At 39.8% G+C, this 22,415-nt stretch overlaps 1 protein-coding gene across 12 annotated transcripts in view; it reads right to left on the bottom strand.

Annotated features, from left to right (window-relative positions):
- LOC105491035 (neuregulin 4) overlaps positions 1-22,415 on the bottom strand; it is a 121,013-nt gene that overhangs the window by 82,829 nt on the left and 15,769 nt on the right. The window contains exon 1 of one of the 12 annotated variants that reach the window (XM_071100927.1): positions 1,084-1,106. The exons of the other annotated variants lie outside the window; for them this stretch is intronic. The gene's annotated coding sequence lies outside the window, so the exon portion shown is untranslated. Of the gene's footprint in view, positions 1-1,083; positions 1,107-22,415 lie in introns of those variants that run through there. 12 annotated transcript variants of the gene reach the window in all.

Here is a 22,415-nt window from a genome sequence, read left to right as displayed (position 1 = left end):
CCCCTTTCTGGCTGCCCTTAATATTTTTTCTTTCATTTCAACCTTGGTGAATCTGACAATTATGTGTCTTGGGGTTGTTCTTCTCGAGTAGTATGTTTGTGGTGGTCTCTGTATTTCCTGAATTTGAATGTTGGCCTCTCTTGCTAGGTTGGGGAAGTTCTCCTGGATAATATCCTAAAGAGTGTTTTCCAGCTTGGTTTCATTCTCCCCTTCACTTTTAGGTACACCAATCAAATGTAGGTTTGGTCTTTTCACATAGTCCCATATTTCTTGGAGGCTCGCTCGTTTCTTTTCAATCTTTTTTCTCTAATCTTGTCTTCACACTTTATTTCATTAAGTTGATTTTCAATCTCTGATATCCTTTCTTCCACTTGATCAATTTGGCTATTGATACTTGCGTATGCTTCACAAAGTTCTCGTGCTATGTTTTTCAGCTCCATCAGGTCAACTTATGTTCTTCTCTAAACTGGTTATTCTAGTTAGGAATTCCTCTAATCTTTTTTCATGGTTCTTAGCTTCCTTGTATTGGGTTATGATATCCTCCTTTGGCTTGGAGGAGTTTGTTATTACCCATCTTCTGAAGCCTACTTCTGTCAATTTGTCAAACTCATTCTCCATTCAGTTTTGTTCCCTTGCTGGCAAGGAGCTGTGATCCTTTGGAGGAGAAGAGGCGTTCTGGTTTTTGGAATTTTCAGCCTTTTTGCATGGTTTTTCCTCATCTTCATGGATTTATCGACCTTTGGTCTTTGATGTTGTGACCTTTGGATGGGGTTTCTAAGTGAACATCCTTTTTATTGATGTTGATGCTATTCCTTTCTGTTAGTTAGTTTTCCTTCTAACAGTCAAGCCTCTCTGCTGAAGGTCTGCTGGAGTTTGCTGGAGGTTCACTCCAGACCCTGTTTGCCTAGGTATCACTAGTGTAGGCTGCAGAACAGTAAAGATTGCTGCCTGTTCCCTCCTCTGGAAGCTTTGTCCCAGAGGGGCACCCACCAGATGCCAGATGGAGCTCTCCTGTATGTGGTGTCTGTTGACCCCTGCTGGGAGGTGTCTCCCAGTCAGGAGGCACAGGGGTTAGGGACTCACTTGAGGAAGCAGTTCTCCCTTAGCCGAGCTCGGATGTTGTGCTGGGAGATCCACTGCTCTCTTCAGAACCCGCAGGCAGGGATGTTTAAGTGTGCTGAAGTTGCGCCCACAGTCACCACTTCCCCCAGGTCCTCTGTTCCAGGGAGATGGGGGTTTTATCCATAACCCCCTGACTGGGGCTGCTGCCTTTTTTTTTTTTTTTTTTAAGAGATTCCCCTGCCCAGAGAGAAGAAATCTAGAGAGGCAATCTGGCTACAGTGGTTTTGCTGAGCTGCAGCGGTCTCCACCCAGTTTGAACTTCCAGGCGGTTTTGTTTACACTGTAAGGGGAAAAACACCTACTCAAGTCTCAGTAATGGCAGACGTCCCTCCCTCCACCACGCTCAAGCATCCCAGGTCAACCTCAGACTGCTGTGCTGGTAGCAAGAATTTCAAGCCAGTGGATCTTAGCTTGCTGGGCTCTGTGGGGATGGGATCTGCTGAGCTAGACCACTTGGCTCCCTGGCTTCAGCCCCATTTCCAGGGGGGTGAATGGTTCTGTCTCGCTGGTGTTCCAGGTGCCACTAGGGTATGAAAAAAAGCTCCTGCAGCTAGCTCGGTGTCTGTCCAAACAGCCACCCAGTTTGGTGTCTGCCCAAACGGCCGCTCAGTTTTGTGCTTGAAACCCACAGCCCTGATGTCGTAGGCACGTGACAGAATTTCCTGGTCTATGGGTTGCGAAGACCATGGGAATAGCATAGTATGTGGGCTGGAGGGCACCATTCCTCATGGCTTCCCTTGGCTAGGTGGGGAGTTCCCCAACCCCTTGCACTTCCCTGGTAAGGCGACACCCCACCCCGCTTTGGCTCGCCCTCTGTGGGCTGCACCCACTGTCTAACCAGTCCCAGTGAGATGACCTGGGTTCCTCAGTCAGAAATGCAGAAATCACCTGCCTTCTGTGTTGGTCTCGCTGGGAGCTGCAGACCAGAGCTGTTACTATTCAGCCATCTTGCCTGCCACCCATTATTACATATTATCTCCCACATTCAAAGGCAATTTTTACATAACTATAACCATTATACAGACATATCTCATTATATGCATTTTATTGCATTTTGCAGATACTGTTTTTACGAAAGGCTTGTGGCAACCCTGAGTCTGTTGGTGTCATTTTTCCAACAGCATGTGCTCACTTCATGTTTCTATGTCACATTTTGGTAATCCTTACAATATTGCAAACTTTTTCATTATTATTACATCTGTTATGGTGATCTGTGATCAGTGATCTTTGATGTTACCATTGTAATTGTTTTGGGGCACCATGAACCATGACTGTAGAAAATAGAGAACTTAATCGATAAATCTGCATATTCTGAATGCTCCCTGGCCTCTCTATTCCCTGAGACACAACAATATTGAAATTAGCCCAATTGATAACCCTACAATGGCCCCTAAGTGTTCAAGTAAAAGGGAGAGCTGCATGTTTTTCACTTTAAATCAAAAGCTAGAAATTATTAAGCTTAGTGAGGAGGTATGTAGAAAGGTACGATAGGCCTCTTGCACTGTTAAAGGAAATTAAAAGTACTATTCCAGTGAACACACAAATGATAAAATGAAACAGCCTTATTGCTGTTATGGAGAAAGTTTTAGTGATCTGGATAGAAGGTCAAACCAGCCACCACTTCCTCTAAGCCAGGGTTGTCCAATCTTTTGACTTCCGTGGGCCACAGTGGAAAAAGAATTGTCTTGGGCCACACATAAAATACACTAACACTAACAATAGCTGATGAGGAAAAAAAATCGCAAAAAAATCTTATAATGTTTTAAGAAGTTTACAAATTTGTGTTGTGCAGCATTCAAAGCCATTCTGGGCTGCATGCAGCCCATGTGCCAGGGTTGGACAAGCTTGCTGTAAGCCAAAGCCTAATCCAGAGCAAGGCCCCAACTCTTATAAATTCTATGAAGGCCGAGAGAGGTAAAGAAGCTGCAGAAGAAAATTTGAAGCTAGCAGAGTTCATGGGGTTTAAGGAAAGAAGCCATCTCCATAACATAAAAGTGCAAGGTAAAGCAACAAGTGCTAATGTAGAAGCAGCAGCAAATTATCCAGAAAATCTGTCTAAGATCATTGAAGATGGTTACACTAAACAACAGATTTTCACTGTAGACAATACCAGCTTCTAGTAGAAGAAGATACCATCTTGGACTTTTATAGCTAAAGAGAAGTTACTGTCTGGCTTCCAAGCTTTGAATGACAGGTTGACTTCTTGTTATGGGCTAATACAGCTTGTGACTTTAAGCTGAAGCCAACACTCATCCATCATTCTGAAAATCCTAGGGCCCTTAAGAATTATGCTAAATCTAATCTGCCTGTGCTGTATAAACAGAACAACAAAACCTGGATGACAGCACATCTCTTTACAGCATGGTTTACTAACTATCTTAAGTCTACTGTTGAGGCAAGACCCTCCCCCAGCAAAAACATTACAACTCACTGAGGGCTCAGATGTTTGTCAGCATTTTTTAACAATCAAGTATTTTTAAATTAAGGTATATACATTATTTTTTAGATACAATGCTATTGCATACCTAATAGGCTATAGTATAAACATACCTTTTATATGCATTGGGAAACCAAAAAAATTTGTGTGACTCACTTTATTGTGATATTTGCTTTATTGCAGCAGTCTGAAACCAAGACCCACAATATCTCAGAGGTGTGCTTGTACACATACACACACACATAAACCATTTTAGCATATGGTGTTTGAATTTCAAAATGACGTTTTCATGAAACAAAATCAGTATCTTTTATTATTTTATTTGAACCGTGAAGCTATGATGCTGTCTACTAATATGAAAATGACTACTAAACTGTATATGGGAGATAATCTGTGACTTCATGACATTCGAGATGTATTTATTAAGAGACATATTGTGATGATTTTGTATTATTTTTTGCACCATGCAAATAAGCAGTCTTTAGGATCATGTGATTCTAAAGTAGAAAATCTATAGATTTTCAAGCTAACTTTTCACTCTAAGTCAGTGGTCCCCAGTCTTTTCGGCACCAGGGACTGGTTTCATGGAAGACAATTTTTCCATGGACTGAGGTGGGGAATGGTTTCAGGTTGAAATTATTCTACCTCAGGTCATCAGGCATTAGATTCCCATAAAGAGCACGCAATCTAGATCCCTCACATTTGCAGTTCACAATAGGGTTCACGCTCTATGAGAATCTAATGCCACCGCTGATTTGATAGGAGGTGGAGCACAGGCCATGATGCTCACTTGCCTGCTTCTCACCTCCTGCTGTGCAGCCTGGTTCCTAATAGGCCACGGTCCGGTACTGGTCTGCAGCCCGGGTGTTGGGGACCCCTGGTCTAAATGAAAGACTTGATCTTTAAAAACTATTTTTCCATCCACCTATCAATAAATGTGTACTAAGTGGCCTACTACCCTTTTAAAAAAAAGGACAGTCTCTTGCTGGGTGAGGAATGCCAGATACATAAACAAGCACAAAAATGTTTTTGGCTGATTCATATAAGCATATTTTGACTTACAAAAATGAGTTTCACATGATTAAACCTAATATTCTTACAGAGACATATGTATGTTACTATATTTACACACACACACACAGACACACACACACACACAAATTCTTAACTGTTAATGGAGAATCAGAAAAAGATTCCAAGAGGTAGAATGAATAAGAGTTTGTAAACAGAGATGAATGAACATTTCAGACAGAGGTAACAGCATGTCCAAAGGCATAAAAGAAGGAAGATCTAATGTATTCAAATAATTGCAGGTAGATCACAAGCCAGGAAATGTATAGTAGTGTGTGTGGAGTGTGTATGTTTGTAGGAGGGTGGGATGGTGGTGAAAAGAATGGCAAGAATAGATAGTGTAAAACATGCTGGATCCAGATTGTAGGCTTTATCTTAAAGGCAATGGGGAGCTTTGAAAGCTTTTTAGCAAGGGAGTGACATGATTACATAAACATTTTAGAAAATTCATTCTGATGGCAGTGTGGAAAACAAATTGGAATCTTCTGAGAACATGGTATCAGAGAAAGCAGTTTGGAGGCTATTTTAATAATAGTGAAGAAATAAGGCATAGGAATTAGGACAAAGAGAGAGATAATTAAAGACATACTTAGGAGGTACACCCACAGTAAAGTTGAGCAGGGTAAGAAAAAAATCAAGAACAACTTTCAAATGTTGCTAAAATTAAATAACTAAAGGAATAGCTATTAGGGAAATTCATATTAAAATCACAATGAGGTGATGTCAGCAAGATAGCTCACTAGAGACACCTGGCACCCATACTCCCCACCCACACAAGAAAGGACCAACGCAATGAATAAAGAGCTAAGATTTCACTAGAGTGTTGACCAGAGAGTGCTGGAGTACAGTAGGGAAGTGGGGAGGTACCTATAGTGATTGGAAGTCCAGGAGGTACCTACAGTGATTGGAAGCAACGGAGAGAGACACCTAGCCTCTGTGGCACTGTCTACCATGCCTGCATAGATTGATTTGGAGACAGGAGAGAATTTCCCTTTCAGGGAAATGGTAAGCAGAAGAATCTCATCAGCTGCTATTGCCACTGCAAATGCCCACAGTCCTTACTATAGGTGAATCCCACATCATCCCAAGCCCCAAGTCCAGTTTGGAGAGCTGCTGGGAATTCATGCAACTACACTGGATTATGTAGTTGCACGGATTATGAGCACAAGGTGTGCACTCCCCAACCCCCACCTATCCTGTGAGCCACACTGCTGCAGCACAGTGCCATCTTGAAATTAGAGCCACCTCTGGAATGCGACCTCCTCTGGGACCAGTAGCCATTGCGCCTCTCCAGCACTGGTGGTTCAGCTTCATTCCACTCAGCCCATAGATGGCTGATGCATAACCCCAGCTGTGCAAAGCCTGGGTCCAGGATGGGTTGCAAATCTGGTCCTACACAGCAGGGAAACCAATTCCCACTGCCTGCACTTCCAGCTGGAGGAATAGTCTAGCAGTCCTACCCAGGGTGAACCCACTGCTGAGCCAGCTAAACTGCTGCACACCCTCCCCTAAGTTAAGCAAGAAAGGACTTGGGGCTACCAAGTAGTTGACAAGCAACCCCTTGGGCTGTCCACCAAACAGATGGAGCAGCTACAAGCCTAGGACCTGAGAAACAGCCCTGCGGCACCCACCCCTCCTGCTGACACACCTCTGGCCTGCCCAAAGGCACCACGCCTGTAATCAGAGCCTGAGAAACAGCTTCATGGGCTACTCCTAGTTCACCTTCTCCTAGGCCTCCAAGCTGCCAACCATGTAAGTCTTGGGCCTAAGAAACAGCTCTGCAGGCTGCCCCTGGCTAGCATGCCCCCAGGCTGACTGAGTAGCTGTATGTCCACTTCCTAGGCCTGACAAACAGCCCCGGGGGCTGCCCCTGGCAGACACACTCCCAGACTGAGTGGCTGTGTGTCCATGTCCTGGCCACATCTACCAGACATGCACCCAGGCCACCCAATAAACCACCCATGTCCTAGACCAGAGAAACAACTCCAGGAGCAAACTTGAACAGACATACACCCAGGACAACTGAGAAGCCATGCATCTGCATCCCAGGCCTAAAAAACAGCCCCGTGGGATACCCCTGACAGACATGCCCTCAGGCCAGCTGAATAGCTGTGCACCCATGTCTCAGGTCTAAGAAATAGCCTTGTAAGCCATCCCTGGCAGGCATAACCCCAGACTGGCTGAGCAACCAGGTGCCTGTGCCACCAGCCAGGGTAACAACTCCAAGGCCCCGACCCCAGCAAGACTTCAAGTTGTCTGACTCACTGTGTGCATACTCGCACCCTTGACCTGAGAAAAAGCTTCACTCTCAGCAAAGCCACACCACCACTGCCAAACTCTCTCATCCTAGATTCCTGAGACACTCATAAATGTTAGTAGTGTAGATTACAGCTGAAGAAACTACCTGGAGACTATACTACATGTTAATCTAGACCCAAAACCAAGGCACCCCACCAAACTGACACCCCAAGACCCATCTATATGTATAAGTCTTTCCATAAGAAAATTGGAGGGGGCAATTGTTCCACCAAATGCATAGAAATTAACGTAGGCCAAAAAAACCAACCAAACAAACAAAAAACATAGGCAGAAAAAGCAGGCAAACATTATACCTTCAGAAGAACACAGTAATTATCCAGTAAGAATCCAGTCATAAGGAACTATATGAAATACCAGAAAAAGAATTCAAAATAGTACTCTTAAGGAAACTCAGTGAGATAAAAGAGAATATAGATAGACAGGGGCCAGGCACAGTGGCTCACGCCTGTAATCCCAGCACTTTGGGAGGCCGAGGCGGGCAGATCGTGAGGTCAGGAGATTGAGACCATCCTGGCTAACACAGTGAAACCCGGTCTCTACTAAAAATACAAAAAATTAGCCAGGCTTGGTGGCGGGTGCCTGTAGTCCCAGCTACTCAGGAAGCTGAGGCAGGAGAATGGCGTGAACCCAGGAGGCGGAGCTTGTGGTGAGCCGAGATCGCGTCACTGCACTCCAGCCTGGGCAACAGAGCGAGACTCCATCTCAAAAAAAAAGAGAGAGAATATAGATAGACAACAATGAAATTTTAAAAATTCACTATTTAGATGAGAAATTCAATAAAGAAATAGATATCATAAAAAAGAATCAAACAGAAATCCTGAAGCTGAAGGATTCAATTAATTAAATAAAAAATACAATTGAGGCTGGGCACAATGACTGACTCCTATAATCCCAGCACTTTTGGGAGGCCAAGGCGGGTAGATCACTTGAGGTCAAAAGTTCAAGACCAGCCTGGCCAATGTGGTAAAACCCTGTCTCTCCTAAAAAATACAAAAATTAGATTGGCATACTGGTGGGTGCCTGTAATCCCAGCTACTTGAAAGGCTAAGGGAGGAAAACCGCTTGAACCCAGAAGATGGAGGCTGCAGTAAGCCAAAATCGCACCACTGCACTCCAGCCTGAGTGACAGAGTGAGACTCTGTCTCAAAAATTAAAAAAAAAAAAAAAAATTGAGAGCATCAGTAAACAGACTAGATCAGCCAGAATAAGGAATTTCTGAATGTGAAGATAGGTCTTTTGAAGTAACACAGGCAGCCCACCCGCTACACACCCAAAAAAAGGCCTCCAAGATGTATGAGACATCATTAAGTGAACAAATATTTGCATTATGGGCATTCCAGAAGAAGAAAAGAAGGAGAAAAAAGCTAGTATTTCATTAAATATGTTTTCTGCATATTTAATGAAATAATAGCTGAAGTCATCACAGGTTTTGGGAGAGAGACAGATATCCAGATCCAGAAAGTTCAAATAATCCCACATAGATTCAACCTAAACAAGTCCTCTTCAATGCACATTATAGTCAAATTATCAAAAGTCAAAGACAAAGATAGAATTATAAAACTGCAAGAGAAAAGAATTAAGTCACATGTAAGGGAATTCCCATTAGTTTGAGTGGATTCCACAGCAGAAACCTTATAGGCCAAGAGAAAATAGGATATAATCAAAGTACTGAAAGAAAAAAAACTATCAGCAAAAGTATTATACCCAGCAAAGATATCCTTCAGGAATAAAGGAGAAATAAAATCTTTGCTTCCAGCCAAGCAAAAACTAAGGGAATTCATCACCACTAGACTGGCTATATAAGAAATGCTCAAGGGAATCTTACATATGGAAGGGAAAAGACAATTACCACACTAATAAAAACATGAAACTATTAAACTCACTGGTAGAACTGATATACAAAGGAGAAAGAGAAAGGATTCAAACCATTTCATCACAGAAAACCAACCAACTACAAAAATAAATAAAAGAGAAACAAAGGATACACAAAACTACCAGAAAACAAACATAAAAACAGAAGGAGGTCCTCATCAATAACAACCTTGCATGCCAATGGATTAAATACTCCATTTAAAAGATATAGATTGGCTGAAAGGATAAAAAATAAAAACAAGAGGCTGGGCGTGGTGGCTCACGCCTGTAATCACAGCACTTTGGGAGGCTGAGGTGGGTGGATCACGAAGTCAGGAGATAGAGACCATCTTGGCTAACAAGGTGAAACCTCGTCTCTACTAAAAATACAAAAAATTAGCTGGGCGTGGTGGCAGGCACCTATAGTCCTAGCTACTTGGGAGGCTGAGGCAGGAGAATGGCGTGAACCCGGGAGGCGGAGCTTGCAGTGAGCTGAGATTGTGCTACTGTACTCCAGCCTGAGGGACAGGGCGAGATTCCGTCTCAAAAAATAAACAAATAAAATAAAATAAAACCAAGACCCAACTATATACTGCCTATAAGAAACTCCCTTTATCCATAAAGACTCACACAGACTGAAAGTGAAGGGATGGAAAAAGACATTCCACAAACAAAAACCAAAAACAAGCAGAAATATCTGTATTAGACAAAACAAGACTTCAATTCAAAAGTTGTACAAAGAGAAAAAGAAAGACTTTATATAATTATCAATGGATCCATTCAGCAAGAGAATATAACAGTCTTAAATATATATATGCATCCAACACCAGAGCACCCAGATAGATAAAGCAAGCTGTACAAAGAGAAAAAGAAACATTATATAATCAATGGATCCATTCAGCAAGAGAATATAACAGTATGAATATATAGATATGCACACAGCACCAGAGCATCCAGATATATAAAGCAAATATTATTAGATTTAAAGGGAGAGACAGACTTCAATACCATAATAGTTGGGGACATCAACACCCAGTCTCAGCATTAAACAGGTCATCTAGCCAGAAAATCAACAAAGACACACTGGATTTAAACTGCACCATAGGCTAAATGGACATAATTTTCAAAACGTTTCACCCAACAACTGATTTTTTTCATCAGCACATGGGACATTCTCCAAAACTGACCACATATTAGGACACAAAACAAGTCTCAAACTTTTTTAAAAATTGAAATATCAGTATCTTATTTTACCACAATGGATAAAACTTCAAATCAATAATAAGAGAAACATCCAAAACTATACAAATACATGGAAATTAAACACCACCCTGCTGAATGGCCAATGGATTAAGAAAGAAAATAAGAAAATTAGAAAGTCCCATGAGACAAATGAAAATAGAAACACAACATACCAAAATCTATGGGACACAGCAAAAGCAGTATTAAGGGGCAAGTTTATAGTAATAAATGTCTACACAAAAAACTAGAAAGATTTCAAATAAACAATTTAATGATGCATCTCAAGGAACTAAAAAAAAGAAAGAAAAAATCAAACTCAAAATTAGTAGAAGAAATAAAGATCAGAGCAGAAATAAATAAGATTGAGAGAAAAAAAATACAAAAGACCAATGAAATGAAAGTTGGTTATTTGAAAAGATAAACAAAATTGACAAATCATTAGCTAAACTAAGAAAAAAGAGAAAACCCAAATAAAAAAATCAGAAATGAAAAATGAGACATCACAACAGATATCACAGAAATACAAAGGGTCATGAACAAATACATGCCAATAAATTTGAAAACCTAGAGGAAATAGATGAGGTCCTGCCTATATACAACCTACCAAGATGGAACCAAGAAGAAATGGAAAACCTGAACAGATCAATAACAAGTAATAAAATTAAAACAGTAATAAAACAGTCTCCTAACAGAGAAAAATCTAGGACCAGATGACTTCACCATTGAACTGTAATGAACCTTTAAAGAATTATTAAAAGTAATTATCCTCAAACTGTTAAAAAAAAAAAAAGTGATTCCAGCTGGGTGTGGTAGCTCACGCCTGTAATCCCAGCACTTTGGGAGGTTGAGGCGGGTGGATCACTTTAGGCCAGGAGTTTGAGACCAGCATGGCCAATGTAGTGAATCCCCCTCTCTACTAAAAATACACAAATTAGCCAGGTGCAATGGCCTGCACCTGTAATCCCAGGTACTTGGGAGGCTGAGCCAGGAGAATCACTTGAACCCTGGAGGGGAATGTAGGTTGCAGTGAACTGAGATGTGCCACTGCACTTCAGCCTGGGCAGCAGAGCGAGACTCCTCCTCCTTCTCCTCAAAAAAAAAAAATAAAATAAAAAAGTGATTCTATGAGGCCCGCATAACTGTGATAGCAAAACCAGATAAGAACACAACAGAAAGAGAAACTACAGGATAAATCCCCCAATGAACATAGACATAAAAGTGCTCAACAAAATACAGGCAAACCAAATACAAAATACATAAAAAAGATAATACACCTGATCAAGTGGGATTTATGTCAGGAATGCAAGTATGGTTCAACACATGCAAATCAATCAATATGATACACTATATCAACAGAAGGAGAAAAACCATATGATCATGTCAATAGGTGCAGAAAAAAGCATTTGATAAAATGCAACATCCCTTCATAATTAAAAACTCTCATGAAATTAGGTATAGAAGGAAAGTACCTTAACAAAATTAAGGCCATATATGATAGACCCACAGCTAACATCATACTGGATGGACTGGAAGAAGACAAAGATGCCCACTCTCACCACTGTTATTCAACATAGTACCGGAAGTGCTACGTAGAGCAATTAGACAAGAGAAAGAAATAAAGGGTATTCAAATTAGAAAGGAGGAAATCAACCTGTCCCTGTTTGTAGATGACATGATCTTCTATATAGGAAAACCTGAAGACTCTACCAAAAAACTCTTAAAACTAATAAATGAATTCAGTAAAGTTGCAGAATACAAACATCGACATAAAAATCAGCAGTATTTCTATACATGGATGATTAACTAAACTGAAAAAGGAATCAAGACAATCCCATTTACAATAACTACAATAACATAAAATACCTAGGAATAAATTTAACCAAAGAAGTGAAGGATCTCTACAATGAATACTATAAAATGCTGATGAAATAAATTGAAGAGGACACAAACAAACTGGAAGATATGCTCATGGATCAGAAGATTTAATATTGTTTAAAATAATCATACTACCCAAGGAAACCTACAGATTCAATGCAATCCCTATCAAAATACCAATTACATTCTTCACAGAAATAGCAAAAGAAATCCTAAAAGACGCAAAACAGATAAAGCAACCCTGAACAAAAAGAACAAAGCTGCAGGCTGGGTGTGGTGGCTCATGTCTGTAATTCCAGCACTTTGGGAGGCTGAGGCAGGTGGATCACGACATCAGGAGATGAAGACCATCCTGGCTAAAATGGTGAAACTCCGTTTCTACTAAAAATACAAAAAATTAGCTGGGCGTGGTGGCACACACCTGTAGTCCCAGCTACTCGGGAGGCTGAGGCAGGAGAATTGCTTGAACCCAGAAGGCAGAGGTTGCAATGAGCCCAGATTGCACCACTGCACTCCAGCCTAGGTGACAGAGCGAGACTCTATCTCAAAAAAAAAAAAAAGAAAGAAAGAAAGAAAAAGAAAAAAAAAAAAGAACAAAGCTGCAGACATCATGCTACAACTTCAAAATATACTACAAAACTGTAGTAACCAAAACAGCCTGGTTCTGGCATAAAAACAGACACATAGACCAATGGAACAGAATAGAGAACCCAGAATTAAAGAACCCATGCTTCTACAGCCACCTGATTTTTCACAAAGGCATCAAGGACACTCATTAGGGAAAGGACAATCTCTTCAATAAATAGTGCTGGAAAAATTAGATAGCAATATGCAGAAGGATGAAACTACTCCCCCACCCTCTAACCTTATACAAAAAGCAACTCAAAATGGATTAACAATCTAAATGAAAGACCAGAATCTATGAAACTACTGCAAGGCAACCTAGGGGAAAGACTTCAGGACACTGGTCTGGGAAAAGATTTTATGAGTAACACCTCAAAGCACAGGTAACAAAACAAAAATAAACAAATTTGAATTTCTAATTTAAAATCTTTCCACAAAGGAAACACTATGCCTGGATGGATTCATTGGTGAATTCCACCAAACATTTCAGGAAAAAGAGAGAATATTATACAAATTATTTTAGATACTAAAGAATGAACATTTCCCAACTCATTTTTCTGAAACCAACATAACCTTGATGCCAAAACTTGACAAGAAATTAAAGAAAAGAAAATTACTATCAATCCTCATGAACATAGACCAAAAAAATCCTTTAAAAATTAGCAAATTAAATCTAGTGATATAGTAAAAGGATAATATATCATGACCAGCAGGGTTTATCAGCATGGTTGGTCTAATATGTGTGAATTAATACAATTCACCACATTAACAAAATAAAAGATAAAGATTATATTGTCACCTCAATAGATTCAAAAAAGGCATCTGATAAAACTTCAATACCCATTCATGAGGGAAAAAAGTCTCCACAAACTAGGGGAACTTGCTTAAGCTTATAAAGAGTATCTACTAAAAACCTAAGATTAGCATCCTATTTCACATTGAAATATTGAAAGCCTTTCCCCTAAGATTAGAAACAAGGCAAAGATGTCCAATTTCACTATTTCTATCACCATTATACTGGAGGTCTTAATTAGCACATGAGGACAATACAAAGAAATATAAAACATAAAAACGGGCTGGGCACGGTGGCTCATGGCTACAATCACAGCACTTTGGGAGGCCGAGGCAGGTGGATCATCTGAGGTAGGGAGTTCAAGACCAGCCTGGGCAATGTGGTGAAACCCCATCTCTACTAAAATACAAAATAAATTAGCCAGGCATGGCAGCATGCTCCTGTAGTCCCAGCTACTTGGGAGGCTGAGGCAGGAGAATTGCTTGAACTCAGGAGGTGGAGGTTGCAGTGAGCCAAGATTGTACCACTGCACTCAAGCACTCCAGCCTGGGCGACAGAGCAAGATTTCGTCTCTCCAAAAAAAAAAAAAAAAAAAAAAAAAAAAAAAAATTAGCTGGATGTGGTGGTGCATGCCTGTAATCCCAGCTACTCGGGAGGCTGAAACAGGAGAATCACTTGAACCCAGGAGGTTGCAGTGAGCTGAGATCGTGCCATTGCACTCTAGCCTGGGCAAAAGAGTGAGACTCTGTCTCAAAAATAAATAAATAAATAAATAAAACCCATAAAAATTGGAAAGGAAGAATAAAGCTGTCATTATTCACAGATAAATGCTTTCCATGGTGAAAGAAAATGAGCATATGTATGGCATACATTACTCAAGAAAAGCCAGCACAGAGGGTAAACAAGAAGTAGACAGGAGAATTACCCAGTAAAAAGACTTTATATGCTAGGCACAGAGCCACCATGCTAATAACAATACATTCTTAAAAATAAGAGTAATTTAAATCAAGAAAAAGCTCAAGCTTTAAAGTTTGTTTCAAACCACTTCAATAGAGTGTTCAAATGCCAGTAGAAATAGACCAAAAAGATTTTCCAGTCAATTGGATGAAAATACCCTTACCATACATTTAAGAATTGCCTTAGATGCTGAGTTTGCAAGTCTTACAATATTGTTAGTTTTTGTGAGGCCTGACTCAGGGTACATCAGAAAAGAAAAGCAAAATATTGTGTATAAAGCCACCAAGAAAACCACATAGAGACAACAGATCTCAATATACCCCAAATCACGTCTTAGGCATTTAGATAAACAACAGAATATTCAGTGTCAGGAGCTTTCCAATTATTTTTAAAAGCTTTTGGTTTTAAAATTTAGCATAAACAAAATGAAAAAACTTCAGACTACTTTTCTAGGAAAATTATTTTGATCACAACTTGTCAGTATGTGAATAAGTAACAAACATAAAGTCTTAAAAACGTTATTTGAAGGCCAAATATAATTTTTCTATAAACTACATCCACAGAAAAATGTCTATCCTTCTTTGCCCCATATTTTCCTTTGGTTGTTGTTCGAGCATCTCCTTGTGATATAAAAAGCTGGCACAAATGGCTATTACCATGAATTAATTTTTAGAAAGGTAAAAATAGAAAAGTAAAATCTTAAACCTCATATGATTGAGTCAACAATTGGAACAAAAAATTTTCTGAAATGATGAAAACATTTAAAAGGACAACTGAAAGTAAAAGTAGATGTTCTGATATAAGGCAGAGTAAAATAGCAGTTTGGAAGTAATAAACATTTCCTAGCAGTCAGTGATGCAGAACTAAAATACTATCTTATTCAAAAGCCATGACTACATTGAACCTATCATACTGGACTCAGCAATTTCTTTCTGAAGACTTTTATTAGGTTGTAAAACTTTGTAGCATTTCTTACTGCATGGGAAACCAATTTTCAGAAGATATTCCCTAAATACATTAAAGTGCAAGTCTTAGCTATGCAGATATTCTACTCCTAAAAGTAAAACGTAAACTGGGCTATGTATCAAGAAGATGTCTGTCAATAGTAACACCTCAATAATGCAATTTTACATGTGAATTGAATCAGCCTATTGTAAAAGTTTTTTTGTTTTGTTTTGGTTTTTTGTTTGTTTGTTTTCCCCAAAAGCTTTTCCCGGCCAGGTGTGGTGGCTCACGCCTGTCATCCTGGCACATCAGGGGCCCAAGGCAGGAAGATACCTGGGGGCCAGGAGTTCAAGATCAGCCTGGGAAACACAATGAAATCCCATCTCTATTTCAAAAAATAAATCAATAAGGCTTGCTCTTACTTCATATAACCATTATTTACTAATAGGACATCATGGTTTAAAAATAAAAATGTACCTGACATTGTAGCATACAAAAGAGACTTTTATAATGTATCAGTTTAGAAAGTTTTAGGTTGTAAGTAACAGTCAACCCAGTTCACAATAGCATAAACAAATATGGATAAATTTCTCACAAGACACAACATCTTGAACAGAGTAACTGCTAAAGTTGGTTCACTAATCAATGATGTAATCAATATTTTCAGTATGTTTTCTCCACCATCCTAAGTGTGTTAACTTTTTGTATTCATTTTTATTGCCTAATGGTTCCAAGATGGTCACTTCAGCTTTAAGCATCACATCTAAGGTCAAACCCAGAAAAGGGGTTACACTCCAGCCCTGTCCTACCCTTTTATCAGAAAAGAGAAAGTCTTCCGTGAAGTCCCCCTGCAGACTCATGAACTAGAATTGTATTACATGGCCACTGTAGCAGTAAGAAAGTTTAGAAAATCTAGTATTTAACTTTTCTAATATTTATGGTAAAAGTAAGGAATAGATATTGGATTAGATAACCAATAGCGTCTGTCACAGTCCTCAACCCAACATGCACATGCACACTTCTTGTCACACCTATGCATTAAACAGAACATACTCATTCTCCCCTCAAGAAAGACAACCCTCCTATCTCATCCAATTACTGCAAACAGCTTTAAACAGAATCCCTGGGTGATTTTCTATCTGCTATATCAAGTCCAAATATGGCAATTCCTGTCTGACCATCTGAATAGCTAAAAGGTATCGGTCTCTAGACCATCCTCCTTTGTTAATATAACTGTGAAAAAGAAAGGACAGAGTAACCCCCTTAAAATTCCCATTCAGAAAAGGGAATAATGGGAAGCACACAGTTGTCAACAGCCCACAATCCACACTGTATCTTAAAGACAGAAACGGCAGATTCTTTGGCAGGCAGTAAGGTAAATTCCTTGGTTAGTCAATCTGCTAGGTCCTGGTATAAGTCTCAGGAGCATCTGCTTTGTCATTGTCCTCTTTGGCCACATCTAAGGTGGTTTCTAAACAGACACCCTTCCCAGGGGCTCCACAGCTTTTGTAGCCCACTTCACACTGGTTTGACTTAGAGTGGTGGATATGAGAATTGCCTGGAGGGAAAAACTTCTGTTTTGTTTGCTTCACATCAACTCCTTGTGTGAATAACCTAAAAAAAAAAAAAAAAAAAAAAAAATTCCACAGTAGAATGTTTCACCCTATAATGGGTGAGTGACATTGGGAGAAAAATCATTGTGTCTACTTTCTTCATCTATATATGAGGGCAGAGTTAGAAGGGGACACAATGATAATGCCTCATTCAAAGGGATATCTGAGTATCAGATGAATTTATACATGTAAAATGCCTGGAACGTAGGAAGGATTCAACAAGTGCTAGCTATTATCATTACTTTTAATTGGGAAACTTAAATAGTGTATGACCACCTAACTCCTACCGAATGGGGAAAAATCCAAGGCCTTTCCTCTAAGGACTAGAACCAGATAAGGATGTCCACTCTCACTACTGTTATTTGACATAATACTGGAAGTCCTGGATGGAGCAATTAGACAGGAGAAAGAAATAAAGAGAATCCAAACTGGAAAGGAAGAAGTCAAATTAGCCTTATTTGCAGATGACATGACCTTATACATAGAAAAACCTAAAGACTCCACCAAAAAAAAAAAAAAAAAAAAAAAAAAAAGTTTGAGCTGAGAAACTCAGTAAAGTTGCAGGAGGCAAAAATCAACATACAAAAATCAATACTATTTCTATATGCCAAAAGCAAACAATCTGAAAAAGAAATCAAAAAAGCAATCTTGAGGGGTAGAGCAAGATGGCAGAATAGAAGGTCCTACCAATCATCCCCCCTGCAGGAACACCAAATTCAACAACTATCTACGTACAAAAAAAGCACGTTATAAGAACCAAATATCAGGTGAGCCTTCACAGCACCTGATGTTAACTTCACAGTTCTGAAAGAGAAACTTAAGAGAGTAGGAAAGAATTTTGAATCATTGATGCTACTCCTCCCCTATCCCATCACAGTAGTCAAGTGGTGTGAAGAAATCTGCGTGCTTGGGGAGATTGAGAACACAGAGACTGTGAGACTTTACATTGAACTCAGTGCTGTAACAGTATAAAGCAAAACTGGGCTGAACTTAGCTGACACCCAGCTACAGAGGGAACATTCAGATAAGCCCTAGCCAGAGGAGAATCACCCATCACAGCAGCTGGAACTTGAGTTCTAGCAAGCTTTATCATTGTGGCCCGAAGTGCTTTGGGGCTCTAAATAAACTGTAAAGGCAGTCTAGGCCCCAAGAACGGCAAGTTTTAGTGTTGAGTTGGGCTTGAAGCCAGTGGACTTGCCAGTCATGAGACTTACTGAGACACAAGGCTGGGCATCTAAGGGAGTGCTTGCACTACCCCTCCCCCAACCCCAGGCAACACAGCTGTGACTCCATAAAAGTCACAAAAGAGCCACAAGCTGTGTTGCCTGGTGTTGAAAAGGGGGTAGTGCAAGCACTCCCTTTCCACCTGAGAGGAGAGGAGAGGGAGAGTAAAGAGGAATTTTGTCTTGCACCTTGGACACCAGCTCAACCACAGTAGGATACAATACTAGTCAGAACTGTAAGGCCCCCATTCCAGTCCCTAGCTCCCAGATGACATTTCTAGACACACCCTGGACCCGGAGGGAACCTGATTCCTTGAAAGGAAGGACCTATTCCTGGCAGGATGCATTATCTGCTGGCTAAAGAGCCCTTGAGACCCTGAATAATCAATAGTGATACTCAGGTAGTACGGTATGGGCCTTGGGTGAGACTCTGAGACACACTGGCTTCAGGTGAGACCCAGCACATTCCCACCTGTGGTGGCTATGGTAAGAGATTCCTTCTGCTTGAGAAAAGCAGAGGAAAAAGTGGAGACTTTGTCTTGCATCTTAAGTACAAGCTCTACCACAATGTGGTATAGCACCAATCAAGCTCTTGGGGTCCCTGATTCCAGGCCTTGGCTCTTGCATGGCATTTCTGGACATGGCCAGGGCCAGGAGGGACCCCACTTCCCTGAAGAGTGAGTCCCAGGCCTGGTAGCATTCACCACAAGCTAACTGAAGAGCCCTCAGGCCTTAAGTGAACACTGGTGGTAGCCTAGCAGTACCCCCTGTGGGCCTTGGGTGGTAGTGACCATAAGGTGAGGGTCTTCTGCCTGTGAAAAGGAGAGGGAAAAGTGAGAACTGCTTTTGATGGTTTGAAAGCCCACTTAGCCACAGTGGAATACAACACCAGGTAGACTTCTAAGGTTTTTGACTCCAGTCCTTAGCTCCCAGATGGCATCTCTGGACCTGCCCAAGGCCTGCAGGAACTTGCCCCCTGAAGGGAAGGACACAAGCCTGGTTGGCTTCACTAGATGTTGACTGTAGAGCCCTAGGGCTTTGAATGAACATAGGTGGCAGCCAGGTACTGGTTACAGCGGGCCTTGGGCAAGACCCAGTGCTGTGCTGGATTCAGGTCTAACCCAGCACAGTCCCACTGGTGGTGGCCATAGGGGTGTTTGTGTCACCCTACTTCCAGCCAGAGGTGGCTCAGCACAGACAGAGAAACTCCATTTGCTTGGGAGAAAGTAAGGGAAGAGAATAAGAATCTCTGCCTGGTAAACCAGAGAATTTTTCCAGATTTATCCACTATCACCAAGATGGTACTTCTACAAGTCTGCAAGAACCACAGCATTACTGGGCTTGAGGTGCCCCGTAATGCAGATATGGCTTAGATCTTAGATCACGACACTCAAAGTCCTTTTGAATACCTGGAAAGCCTTCCCAAGACAGGTGGATACAAACAAGCCTAGACTGAGAATACTGCAGTGAATACCTAACTCTCCAATGCCCAGACACCAGTGAATATCCACAAGCATCAAGACTATCCAGGAAAACATACCCTCACCAAATGAACTAAATAAGCTGCCAGAGACCAATCCTGAAGAAACAAAAATACATGACCTTTCAGACAGAATGTAAAATTGCTGTTTTGAAGAAACTTAAAGAAATTCAAGATAACACAGAGAAGAAATGCAGAATTATATCAGATACATTTAACAAAGAGATTGAAATAATTGAAAAGAATAAGCAGAAATTCTGAAGGTGAAAAATGCAATTGACATATTGAATAATGCATGAGAGACTCTAATAGTAGAACTGATCAAGCAGAAGACAGAATTCGTGAGCTTCAAGACAGGCTATTTGAAAACACAGTTAGACACAGATTAAAACAAAATAAAGAATGAAGCACACCTACATTATCTAGAACATAGCCTCAAAAGGGCAAATCTAAGAGTTATTGACCTTCAAGAGAAGGTAGAGAAAGGGGTAGAAACTTTATTCAAAGGGATAATTAGAGAGAAATTCATAAACCTAGAAAAACATATTAATAACCAAGTACAAAAAGGCTGGCTGGGTGTGGTGGCTCACACCTGTAATCCCAGCACTTCAGGAGGCTGAGGCAGGTGGACCATTTGAGGCCAGGAGTTTGAGACCAGCCTGGCCAACATGGCAAAATCCTGTCTCAAATACAAAATCAGCTGGGTGTGGTGGCACACACCTGTGCTCTCAGCTACTTGAGAGGCTGAGGCATGAGAATCATTTGAACCTGGGAGGCAGAGGTTGAGGTGAGTTGAGATTGCACCACTACACCCCAGCCTGGGCAACAAAGCAAGATTCTGTACCCACCCCCCTGTCAAAAAAAAAAAAAAAAAAAGTAATAGCCTTTAATGTAAGTGGACTAGACTCTTCAATCAAAAGACAAGGTGGCTGAATGGATAAGAAAAAAACAAAAAAACAAAAACAAACCAAAAAAAAAAAAAAAAAAAAAACCACAAGACCCAATGATCTGTTGCCTATAAGAAACACACTTTACCTATAATGACACACATAGACTGAAAATAAAGAGACAGAAAAAGATATTTCATACCAACAGAAACCAAAAAAGAGCAGGAGTGCTATACATATATCAGACAAAATAGATCCCATGACAAAAACTTTAATAAGAGACAAAGAAGGTCATTATATAATAATGAAGGGGTCAATTCAGCAAGAGAATATAACCATTTTAAATATATATGCACCCAACACTAAAGCACCCAGATATATAGAGCAAATATTTGAGCTACAGAAAGAGATAAACTCCAATATAATAATAGCTGGAGATTCAACACCCCACTTTAAGCATTGGACAGATCTTCCAGGCAGAAAATAAACAAAGAAACATCAGACTTAATCTGTGCTATAGACCACATGGACCAAATAGATACATACAGAACATTTAATCCAACAGCTACAGAATACACAATCTTTTCCTCAGCACATGGGTCATTCTCAAGGATAGACCATATGTTAGGTCAAAAAACAAGTCTTACAATATTTTAAAAAACTGAAATAATATCAAACATCTTTTCTGGCCACAATGGAGTAAAACTAGAAATCAATAATGAGAGGGATTTTGGAAATTACATAATAGGCTCCAGAATGACCAGTGAGTCAATGAAGAAATTAAAAAGGAAACTGAAACATTTCTTGAAACAAATGATAATGGAAACACAACACGCCAAAACCTATGGAATATAGCAAAAACAGTACCGAGAGAGAAGTTTATAGCTATAAGCACCTACATTTAAAAAGTAGGAAAACATCAAATAAACAAGCTAATGATGCATCTAAAAGAAATAGAAAAGCAAAAGCAAACTGAACCCAAAAATCAGTAGAAGAATAAAGAGCAGAGATAAAATTGAAATGAAGAAAATACAAAAGATCAATGAAATAAAAAGCTGGTTTTTTGAAAAGATAAACAAAACTGATAAACCTTTAGCCAGACTAAGAAAAAAAGAGGAGACACAAATAAATAAAATCAGAGATGAAAAAGGAGACATTACAACAAATACTGCAGAAATTCAAAGGATCATTAGAGGCTACTATGAGCAAATATATGTCAATAAATTGAAAAGCCAAGAAGAAATGGATAAATTCCTAGATATATACAACCTACCAAGATTGAACCATGAAGAAATCCAAAACCTAAACAGACTAATAACAACTAATAAGATCAAAGCCATATTAAAAAGTCTCCCAACAAAGGAAAGCTTGAGACCAATGACTTCACTGCCGAATTTTATCAAACATTTAAAAAATAACTAATACCAATACTACTCAAACTATTCTGAAAAAGAAAGGAGGAAGGAATAGTTCCAAGCTCATTCTACAAGGTCAATATTACCCTCATATCAAAACCAGATAAAAACACATTTAAAAAAAAAAAGCTGTAGTCCAATAGCCCTGGTTAACACTGATGCAAAAATCTTCAACACAACACTGGCAAACCAAATTCAATAACATACTAAAAATATCATTTGTCATGACCAAGTGAGATTTATCCCATGGATGCAAGGATGGTTCAACATACATAAATCAATGTGATACATCATATCAATAGAATGAAGAACAAAAATAATATGATTATTTCAACTGATGCTGAAAAAGCATTTGATAAAATTCAACATTTCATTGTGATAAAAACTCTCAAAAACCTGGGAATAGAAGGAACATACCTCAACATAATAAAAGCTATATATGACAGACCCATAGCTAGTATCATACTGAATGTAGAAAAACTGAGTCTTTCTTCTAAGATCGGGAAGATGACAAGGACGCCCACTTTCACCACTGTTATTCAACATGGTATTGGAAGTCCT

The sequence above is a fragment of the Macaca nemestrina genome, chromosome 7, assembly GCF_043159975.1.
Source record: "Macaca nemestrina isolate mMacNem1 chromosome 7, mMacNem.hap1, whole genome shotgun sequence".
Lineage (NCBI taxonomy): Eukaryota > Metazoa > Chordata > Mammalia > Primates > Cercopithecidae > Macaca > Macaca nemestrina.
This window is presented reverse-complemented; position numbering and strand designations above follow the sequence as displayed.